We start from the raw sequence: 11,702 nt of genomic DNA, 5'->3' as shown, positions 1-11,702 counted from the left end.
GAGTACAGAGGCCGAGTACAGAGGAGCTGCTATGGCAGCATGTGAGGTAGCTTGGTTGAGAAAGCTACTTGCAGATTTGGGTCTATCAGTGGATAGACAAGTTGTCATTTTTTGTGACAACATTAGCAGTATACAGTTGGCCAGGAACCCAGTCTTTCATGCTCGTACAAAGCACATAGAGGTCCACTACCACTTTGTCAGAGAGAAGGTCTTGGTAGGAGATCTTGACCTTGTTTATGTCAGCACAGAGGATCAGGTAGCTAACATCTTCACCAAAGCATTGGGTACAGAGAAGCTCCGTAGATTCAGGGCTTCGCTTGGTGTACATGAGATGGAGTTGAGCTCAAGGGGGAGTGTTGAGATATCGAGCTCGTCTAGTGAGGCGGTGGTGGCCTTTGATGACCCGCCTGGGGGAGAGGCCCTACACTTACACCACTGGTATGGTTGGTGAGATCTTGGGTGATATGCGGCCAGTGGGATGACAGGCTGTGTGATAGCCATTCTAGAGACTGGCATAGTTATAGCGCCAGCTCATTTAGTCAGGTTCACACTATAGAGAACCCGTGTATGTATTTGGTTGAGTACCTTTCATATTGTGTGTACTCTTATTCTTGTATAGGGTGTGTTGAGTGTTGAGTGAAGAAGAAGAAGATTTTCAGCCTCTCACCTTGTGTGTTCTCTATTAGGGTTTTGTGAGTGTGTGTGTGTGCTTGCAAGAGCTCAAGCTCTCTTCCCCCCTACATCTTTTCAATTACCCTCCCTACTTACACACACCAACAATCCAACATGCAAGCAAGCAAGAACACAAGCTAACATGCAACGACAAGATCAAATGAGAAAAAGAGAGAGAAGGCAAACTAAAATGAGACAAATGGGATTGTCCCCCTTTTCATATTCCATAAAATAGTTTATATACATGAGCTCATATTTAGAATGCTCGACTGCCCATTTACAATTGGGGGCCCAAAACTAGTCTTCTAGTTTCTCTAGCCCTATGTACATCTATTCCTCATGATCAATGTTACACAAGCCTTAAGCTCGGTCATCCCATGTCTCTTATACAATCAGCGCATTGCACGGAAAAAGATAAATTACAAAGGTGTAACCATGCATAAGGTAATGTTAACCTGAGTGGTTAACAGTTGGGGACCGCATAAAGTGGTAGACTGCATACTTTGGAATACTTCCATGCCCAGAGTCACACTGACACATTGCAACCCATATTTGAAGATGTGGCATCAATCAAATATTCCAAGATTACCCAAGGCGATTTGCTTCAATGCAACCTCTCTCGTAGAGTACAGCTCTTAACATCTTGAGTGTGCAAAACGAGAAATTGTACATGGTACCCTTGAATGTGCTTACATGCTTGCAATACAAGGCACAAGAAACAATAAAAAAGAATGCAAAAGAACACACTTGAAAATGGGTAGAAGCGTATGTTTTGAAACAAAAACCAAAAGATGACGCAAAACCTTCTAAAACCAAAAAAAAGGGCCAATAAACTGTCAAAACCAAGGTTGAAATGAAGGACATGGGAAATGAGCCTATGCCAGACCTAACCCCAAAGGAGCCAAAAGCTACACATGATGTGACTACATCCACCTATCCACCTCAAAGGCTACCCGTGAAATCGTAAAACCTACATGTGTGACACATGATATAAAATCCCATAAGAAAGTTTGTTCTCCTTGCATGAGAAAACATAATCAAAACCTGACGATCCAAGGAAAGTAAGAAGATGAAACAAGTTCTAGTATGTCACTTAGTGAAGAACGAAACAAGTTCTGACTCGACACTCAGTGTAGCTCACAATCCAATCAAGAAACTAGAACCCGCCCAACCACCACAAATTGAAAATCATTATCTAATGACATAGGAATGTTGAGATTCATGGACATCACGTGCATGAGCAAGGTGATTAGTGCTAATATTAAACTAATCTAATGTGATTAGAATGAATTAATCTAAAGTGGATGTGATCTAAGTGTACTCATGTTGATGAGTAAGTGCAATAGACTGAAGCACAATTAGGTTACAAGATTAAGACTTGTACTCATGTTGATGAGTAAGTGCGATAGACTCAAGTACAATTAGGTTACAAGATTAAGACTTGTACTCATGTTGATGAGTAAGTGCAATAGACTCAAGTACAATTAGGTTAAGATTAAGACTTGTACTCATAAAGAGGCTTAAGATGTGTGTAAGTGATATGATTTCATTGCTTGAAAATGAACCCTTTGATATGAGGAGGTACACCCTTGGGCTTCTACAACAATGTGGGATAAATCCCTTTGCTCATGTCGCGTCATGTTATGCTTTGCACTTTGTTAGCTATTTATTCTCACTCCCTACCTCTTCCTTGTTCTCTTTGGCACCACATTTTGCAACGACCCCCCTTGGTGCCATATCTATGGGCTACTCAAGGTGGTCAAATGTGAGTTACGATGATCATTACCCCCCCTGGGTGCTCAACTGGCTACTCTCAGGTAGTCGGGTAGATACACACAACAAATAAGATGAAATGATAAGATGAGCATCTGCTCATATGGTGACCCCTCTTTTATAACAGATGGCTAGGGTAGTGGTAGTATCTTCTTTATTGGCTATGGTGATGTCGATGTAGTGGTAGCATTTTGGTTTGTATGACCTTGACTCCACCTCTTATTCTTCTTGTGTCGATGACATTTCCTTTTTCACCTTGTTAACTGCTTCCTGGCTCTCAGTCTTTGCTATTTGGATTGATTCTTGGCTCCTTGGTAGCTTCTTTGGTGTGGATGTTGTTCTTCTTGTTGCCACTTGATGCTTGATACTTTGATGCTTCTTTTTATTCTTTTAGTGTGGATACCATGTTGTGTTCTATGATTATCTCATGCACTTCGGCTTTGACATGCTTAGGATTGTGCTTTGTGCATTCATTATTTGCTTTATGTTGTGCTTGATTTTCCCAAGGATATGTGACTCTTCCCCAATGAGCTTCCAAATTTTTGATACCATGAGAGGGTCTTACCATGAGCTTGTGACAAGTATCCATGGACAAAAAGTATAGACATTGCCATAGAGACTTGTCACTGACTGATTACAAGATGATGCAGGTGATAAGATGCAAGCTTACGTACTAAAAATGAACTGAATGTAGTGATATGGTCATCTCATGTACTTTGGATTTGACATGCTTTTTAGGATTGTGCTTTGTGCATTCATGCTTTGCTTTATGTTGTCCTTGATTTACTCGAGGATATGTGACTCTTCCCCAATGAACTTCCCAATGTTTGATGCCATGAGAGGGTCGTACCACATGAGCTTGTTTTACAAATCTCTTTGGACAGAGTACAGACACTACCATAGAGACTTGTCACAATGATTGATTACAAGATGATGCAAGTGATAAGATGAAAGCTTATGTACTAAAAATGAATTGAATGTAGTGATATGGTCATCTCATGCACTTTGGCTTTGACATGCTTAGGATTGTGCTTTGTGCATTCATGCTCTGCTTTATGTTGTGCTTGGTTTGCCCGAGGATATGTGACCCTTCCCCAATGTTTGATGCCATGAGAGGGTCTTACCATGAGCTTGTGACAAGTCTCTATAGATAGACTATGGACACTGCCATAGAGACTTGTCACAATGACTAATTACAAGATGAACTGAATGTAGTGAAACACGCTCAAATTGAGTAATGAAAATGGATGTGATAAAGTTAGCTGCAAGAGAGAGATTCCCATGGATTTACACTCTATTTTTATAATTTTAAACTTTAATTTTTCCAATTTTTGCTAATGCTATCCTAATGACATGATTAGTGCTTAATCATAGTGATTAACATAAATGATTACTCGAGTCTTAACTTGATCTTGAAGAAGCAAAATTTGATAGGGAGTTCTGCTTTAGCTTCTTGCCCTTGATGAGGGACATTTGCACACTACAAAACTCCAGCTCAAATTAAGTGTAGGAGCTCAAAATTTTGTTGGATGTGGCTACTGGTTTTCTGCTTCGTGTGCTTCACGTGATTGAGAAACTACCACAAAATTCAAGTTGTGGGTAGCTTAGGACATGGAAAATGTGTGGCTGAGAGTAATTATCTCAATTCAAAGCAGGCAACATGAAAGGTCAGAAAAATCAATGTAGATGGCAGAAGCGATTCCAGACAATAGCATGCATTTCAACCTAATTACTATGGTGGGATTGTAGAGAAATGTGAGGCGAATGTATGGCTAAAAAATCTCACCCAATGGTGCCATGAGTAGCTCAAATCTTGGCCACAAATGTGGAAGAATCAGATAGATATGGATTAGTGGCTTAATATGAGAATGATTACGCAGTTAATGAGATTGAAATCAAGATGAGAAGGGTAAAACTAAGCTAATGAGAAGATCAAGAGGAGATGGGTAGATCTATACCATGTTGAGAATCATGGACATCATGTGCATGAGCAACGTGATTTATGCTAATCCTACACTAATCTAATGCGATTAGAGTGAATTAATTTAAGTTGGATGTAATCTAAGTGTACTGATGTTGATGAGTAAGTGCAATACACGCAATCACAATTACGTTATAATATTAAGACTTGTACTCATAAAGAGGCTTGAGATGTGTGCAAATGATATGATTTCATTTCTTAAAAATTACCCCTTTTATATGAGGAGGTACACCCTTGGGCTTGTACAACAATGTGGGATAAATCCCTTTGCTCATGTGGCTACACGCTATGCTTTGCTCATGTGGCTACACGCTATGCTTTGCACTTTCTTGGCTACTTATTCTCACTCCCTACCTCTTCCTTGTTCTCTTTGGCACCAAATTTCTCAAGAAGGAATGCAAAAGGCACGCTTAGGAAAGCATGCTTAGCATTGTTGATGTCAACTAGCATCACCGGTTGTGATTGAACCTCATAATGTCAAACCTGAAAAGCAACCAAAATACAAAAACTAGAGGAGTTTTGCTTCCCCTTTTCAAGAGGAAGAGGTACTCTCTATAAAAATGAACTCATCAAGCTAAGAAGAGTAACCAAAGAAACATTGCACAAATGATGCAGTTAAAAAAGCACGTGAGGAATTCGATGAATCCTTATGGAATTTAAGCAGTCTCTTAAATCCTCATTCGGAGGAGTGCTCTTCTCTCGAGGTGAGGCTAGCATACATCCCTTGCACCTTTAAAGCCTAACCATGAGTTGTACCAAGATCTCTACAGCTACGTGGAACATGACTGTAAGGATTCACAAGTTTCCAAACAGACCTCCGTTAAAGTGGTCAATGGACCCAAGGTACCATTGTACACATTGGGCACTCTTGAAAAAGCTGAGATCCAAGAAAAGGAATATGAGACCAAAATGGAAACTAAAGCTAAATTTTTTTTTGAAACTTCCATGGTTCCGCTTCAAAATTCTATCACCGGGTATGGTTAGATTTCCCCATGGAAAATAAGGTTAAGCGCAAACGCAAATTGATTAGCTCTCAAGCAAGCCATAACCTTGTGACTTAAGTATCATTGGGCCAACCTCCATCATCCCTAAAGAAAATTCTCTTACGAGATATATGCCAATAGAGAAGCTATTAAAGTTCCAGGTTGCTTTAGCTATGGTATTCACCAAAGCATTGGGTACAGAGAAGCTCCGTAGATTCAGGGCTTTGCTTGGTGTACATGAGATGGAGTTGAGCTCGAGGGGGAGTGTTGAGATATCGACCTCATCTAGTGAGGCGGTGGACACACTGATGACTCACCTGGGGGATAGGCCCCACACTTACACCACTGGCATGGTTGGTGAGATCATGGGTGATATGCGGCCAGTGGGATGACAAGCTGTGTGACAGCCATTTTAGAGACTGGCATAGTTATAGTGCCAGCTCATTTAGTTGGGTTCACACTATAGAGAACCCTAGTATGTATTTTGGTTGAGTATCTTTTCATGTGTGTGTACTCTTATCTTTGTATGTGGAGTGTTGAGTGTTGAGTGAAGAAGAAGAAGATTTTTAGCCTCTCACCTTGTGTGATGTATTGGCAACTCCTATGCAAGCCCTAAACTCATTTTGGAGCAATTTGGATGCATATGAATGTATGAAAAATTTTGGTTTTTTGAGCTCTCACAAAATGGAGAAAAGGAGGTGAAGATTTGATGCATTTGGAGCGTGTTTTTGGCAAAAATCCAAGCATTGACTGGTTGCACACATACCCAAGTGTGTTGGAGACTTGAATACCTCACCAATTAACATTTCAATCACTCCCAAAGGCCCCTACAGCAGGCGGCGCAACTCCAACAGAGAAACAGGGTAGAAAATTGCTCATTTTGAAGCGAGGAGATCAATTACTACTTGGTTGCTTGATATATTTCACAAACTGCAAATGCTTCTGCAAACTCATCCACAATTGGACCTGCTCCCACGTTCCTGATTGTTACCTTGTTTACAGGTTGCATGATTTGAATGAAGCGCAATGCTCCATTTTTCTTTGGCACGGTAAACCATCTGTTGGAATATGGAGCACATGATGGCTCCAAAATTCCCATCCTGATCTTTTCTTTTAGTAAATCCATCAGCTTTGGCAAGAGAGCTTTTGGTACTGGAATCGGCCGCCGCAGGTTCCACAGCACATGTGGAACAGTGAAGATCACCATTGGCGCTATTATGCTTGGATCAACACAGCCTATCTCATGCGGCTGAAAAGCAAAGGCCTTCCCATGTTTTACAAGCATCTCCTCAAAGCATTTCTTTTCAACTGGTAACAAAAAATCCTTGTCACCAATCTTCAGCTCTTTTAGGGTTTCTTGTGTAAACTTATGCCCAATTTTCTTTGGATCTGTGAGATTTGGTTGCTTAGAGGCTTCATCTATCTTCTCCTTGCTTTCTGGTGGCAAGGGCAAGGCAACTGGTTTCACCTTCTTTGCAACCGTTTTATACTTTGTATCAACATGAGCATCCATCTCACAATTCATGTTTTTACATTCCATCCCCTCAAATTCCCGAATTATATCATACATTCCCATAGATGACACTTTTACCATCTCATTCCCACCCTGTAAGCATGCGCTTTCCATGGCAAAAAGCTCACCCATAGTATCCACAAATGACACCTCGTCAAAGCACACCTGAAATAAACTCATTTTTCTCCAAAATACCACACTGCTCAAAACTTTTTTGTACATTTTGTACATATCGACGCATACCACGCTTCAAATCCTTGCTTTTTACAAAGACTATTGACCCATAGCTAGAAAATCTCTGAAAGTTTGCTGAAAAGTTATTTACATTGATTGAGTCTTGCGAGAACTCATTGCCCCCTGTACCATTGCAATCCCGCTTTACAATGGCACCTGGCCAAAATCCCTCATCTCCCTGTAGTTCATGAATTCTCTGTTTATCTTTGGGAGTGACTGTGCTCGAAGAGACTCACGGTTCCTTTCATGGTTAATGCAAACTGTCAAGAACTGAACAGCTTTCTTGCCATCTTTACTCCTTATTCTTGCATATGCCGAGCCACCATCCAAGACTTTTGTTTCCATCCTCACAGCTATAATGTAGGGTTGTCCAAGGATGAGGGGATACGATGACATCTCCTGGACAAAGAAGTTCTGATCATCTTTCACATCCCCTATAGTTACCCTTACATTTGGATAGGCTGTATAGAGCTCTCCAGATGAGTTATTAGCCGCTTTAATCATCCACCCATGATCTACATCCATTGGCCACTTACATTTGTTGTAGAGATTTTTAGCCATAAGATTTATTTCAGACCCATGGTCGACATACGGCTCTTCCAAGTCACCTATCTTGACAAGGGTTTCAATGGTGGCCCTTGCCCAATGGCTCCTGGAGTAATGACACTTTGTAAGAACTTTTTCATCATCCTCATCCACAAAGCGCACTTGTCGTGCCCCTTCAGCAGAGTGATTACATTCCACCACATTCTTTCTCTCTTCCTTTTGCTGTACCTGTACTCCATGAGTCTTGGAAGTGCTTGTCTCCCCCTGTGATGGAATAGATTCAATTATGGACTGCCTTTTCCTTCGTATAATATCAATTATCTCATCATGGAATTCTTTCTTTGCAATCCCCAAGACTTCCCCTAGTGTAAACCACCCTACTGTTTAGAATCCTCTCTTCAAGCACCTTTTTGAGGTCTGTTGCGGCTTCAATATCAGATTGAAGCTTGTAGAGTGGACTTTTCCCTTTACCCTTCTCCTTCTCATGCTTCATTTTTGCTGGCACTTCTTCCATTAATACTTCTTGTGGAGGTTTGCTATGCGGCGGAGGCATATGTAATGGCCCAGGATCCTTCTTTTCACTACCATGGGTGACCCTTTTTGATGGCCCTCCTTCCTCATTTTCCCTCTTACGCTTTTCCTCTACCTGTGCCTCATTATTCTGGCATTTTGCAATGTAGGCATGAACAGATAAAGAATCCACAGGCTCTTTCCAGCCAGTCTCAAGACATATACAGTCACCTGCCTCATGCAAAGCCTATTAGACACCTTCTTTGAAGCAATTAGCTCCATTGTTGATGGCCAAAAATCTTCATTCTCATAGTCTTCATCATTCTCAGATTTCTGCTTTGATTGACCAACCTTTAACCCATAGGTTGCTGCCTCAACCATAGAGATGGCATGTCCAGCAACCATGTCTTTAACCAGCTTTTTCATCCCTCCTTTTCCAAAGTTTGTGCTTAATGGAAGACCAGTCTCTGTAAGGTGGATTTTCCCATCTTTGAAAAACACAAGTTGATTTCTGAGGGCTTCCTTATAGCTAGCACAGTCTTTCTTTGCATGTTATGGGTCATCACACCATATACATCTAAATGTAAACCCTTCCTTGCTTTGAGGCTTTTGCATAGAAGCCTGCCCCAATGGTAGCCCTTTTTCTTCAATCCTGGACATCTTCAATTTTAGGTCCCTTATGCCCTTAATAAGCTCATCCATTGGCCCTTCTACCTTTGGGATTGCAACAGCAGGTTTTGGTAGATTTTCAGGGGTAACAGTTATTGGAGTTGCCGAGCTCATCACCATCTTATCCCTCCTTCGCTGCTGCTTTGCTAGCATGGTGACCGCATCCTCAACATCATTCTAATCATTCTTTAATCCCTGCTCTATATCCTTATCCTCAAGAAGAATTTCTAGTTTTTCTTGGACATTTTTCCCAGCTGCTTGTAAGAAGAGCTCTGTTTTTTCCCTGTCCAAGGTTGTGCGCTCAATCCTTGACAGTTGGGCATAGCGCTTCTCAAACTCTCTTAGCAACTCTGTGGCAGAAATTCCCATTTTGGGTTTTGTGACCCATTCCAAGAAAGTTCGCTTTGGTCACCCGCTCAGAATCCTCCATGAAATAATCATCCTTCAAAGCAAGCATGAACTCCTCCCAATTTCTGCCACCATGTGCTGCCTGCAATCCTCTTATGCGTTCTCTTATTTCAGGAACACATACCAGCTCAAAGCTTCAAACCATATCCTCCTCAGTCACCCTGTTTAACTCCATTTCCTTTGTATAATTGCGCAGGTACTTTGTAATGTCTTTACCATCAAATTGATCCACCTTCTTCACAATTGATTGCAGTGCTTTAGTTGTAGAAATTTGCCCCCTTTCAGCCGCTTGCTACTGTTGCATATACATGGTAAACATCTGAAACATTTGCATAACTCCGGGGTCAAAATGAACCCCCTGTCCCTCAGGATTCTCAGCCATAGCTTCCCTGTGTATTTCACCACACTCTCACCCCAACAGTTTCACGTCGGGTTCACCAAAGCTGTCGTGACGTGGGCGGTATCGCTGGGCAAGTGCGAGACTTCTCGCTGTGAGAGTAGCTTCCAATCCTTATCTCTTCAAATGGCATGTGACATCTCAATTTCGGTTGACATGTACATGCGTCAATTCACTTCAAACATTCCCAATTACAGCTTGATGATTGCACATAAGTCACGAACCAAGAGCTTGATTAACTCAAATCATAGTTCACCTGTCCCTTTATCCAAGTGCCTCATACATAACACATGTAGGCATAGCACAATCTTCAAAAGATTTCCACATACATTTTTCATCACCCGCACAGAACCGTGCTGGTGTCACCATCCACTAATACATTCTAATCCATTCTTTTAACAATACCAAGCTAGAAGCCTGTCAGACCTAGCTGATTACAAAAGCATCTCTACAAAATTTATTCAAAGCATGGCACAATAGCAGCCCCCACAAAACCTTGTCATATACAGGGTAGAACTTACATGAGAAAAAAAAACTCCTAACCTTGTACAATTAATAGAGACCCAAGACCATACGAAAGCCACCACCAACACATGTAGCACGGCCAGCTTTTGATCTATCCACCGGAAAGCTCATGACGAAAGTGTTAAGGTCTTCATGGCGATAAGCGACCAACATGTCACAGCATCAGTTTTTCCTCCCTTCAGACCCCGGGCTACAACTCCCTTCGTCAGACCGTAGCACCATTCATCTCTCACTGCTCTTTGACGTGCCCAAACTCAGTAGGTACTACCGACCTTCCACGCTACTGTTCCAAGCTTTTCTTACCCCATGGCTTCAGATCTTTCCTCCCTTGCATGAAATCGGGCAGCAGTTCGCTTCATTTTTGGAAATTTTTAGAAAGCGTATCATTCCATAAAGCTTCAATTACTCTTTAATTCGAACCCCTACAAGGCTTGAACAGAAACTATATTCCAAAAACAAGATATTCTGCAAAATCGAGCTCTGGTTTTCCCCCTTCTCCCTTTCCTGCATACTTCTCCCCTCATATCTGCATTTTTCTAGTTCTTTCTGATTTTTCCCGCAAGGGATTTGGGCCGAATTCCCTTTTGCAGCCAAAAACTCGCGTTTCCCCATCTGAAAATACGCTGCGCCTCCTTTTTTTTGGCTTAAAATTTGGATATTCTATTAAAAAAAAAGCCTTCGTATTTTTGCCACGCAAGCCACCACCTTCTCTTGTCTTGTGGGTTGTGCGCTTAAGCGTCAAAACCTGCAGTGCCCAACCCCTGGCCACCATGCCTTGCCTTGCTTGGGCTGACTACCTGCTTGGCTATGCTTGTGCCTTGCTATGTGCCTTACTGTGGGCATCTTTGTAGGCTTCGTTCACCAACAACGAAACCCTCTCAACTCCAAGTTCCATGGCCGCCTCTGTGATATCCACACTAACAGGCTCTTGGTTTCCTGACAATGTCAGCTTGATGAGCTCGCCCTCGTAGTATCCATCAAATTTTGCAGCAGCAAGCTCCTTCTGCACACGAACAGCTTCAACTTGAACTACTTGCTGAGCTTTTCTTACAGTATCATACAGACCTTGCATGTTGCCGAATAGCCCTTCTTGGAGGCTTCATCTGGGCTGTCTGTGTTAGAGTAGGAATCATTATGCCGATCAGGGTATGGCAGGGTTTCATTTCCATTCATGATGCCATGCACACCATCAAAAACAGTACTAGGTGAGCTAGTATAAATGAGCTTGTGCACGTTGTTATGAAGGCAAGCATTTATTATATTGCGCGGCCTCCCTCACCTATAAATAGACCCTCATTTCTTTGTATTATCATCTGTGAACTAAACTATGCTGGTATTACACTAAGTTAAGCTTATTTTCTGTTATCCTCTAAAAACCCTCTACAAATTGAAGAGATTGGAGCTTCTCTCTCTCTTCAATCTTCCTTGGAGACTCCAACAACATACCAAACCATTTGATTGGTTGGGGGCCTGTACTATGATCAAAGAATC

At 41.7% G+C, this 11,702-nt stretch overlaps 1 pseudogene; it reads right to left on the bottom strand.

Annotated features, from left to right (window-relative positions):
- Nucleotides 1–11,016: 11,016 nt before the first annotated feature.
- Nucleotides 11,017–11,324, bottom strand: LOC147612688 (nucleoid-associated protein At4g30620, chloroplastic pseudogene; annotated as a pseudogene).
- Between the last annotated feature and the right edge of the window lie 378 nt (nucleotides 11,325–11,702).

Source organism: Cibotium barometz, chromosome 45 (assembly GCF_041138505.1).
Source record: "Cibotium barometz isolate CiBa-2024 chromosome 45, ASM4113850v1, whole genome shotgun sequence".
Lineage (NCBI taxonomy): Eukaryota > Viridiplantae > Streptophyta > Polypodiopsida > Cyatheales > Cibotiaceae > Cibotium > Cibotium barometz.
The sequence above is the reverse complement of the archived record's forward strand: the minus strand, read 5'-3'. Positions and strand labels throughout refer to the sequence as shown.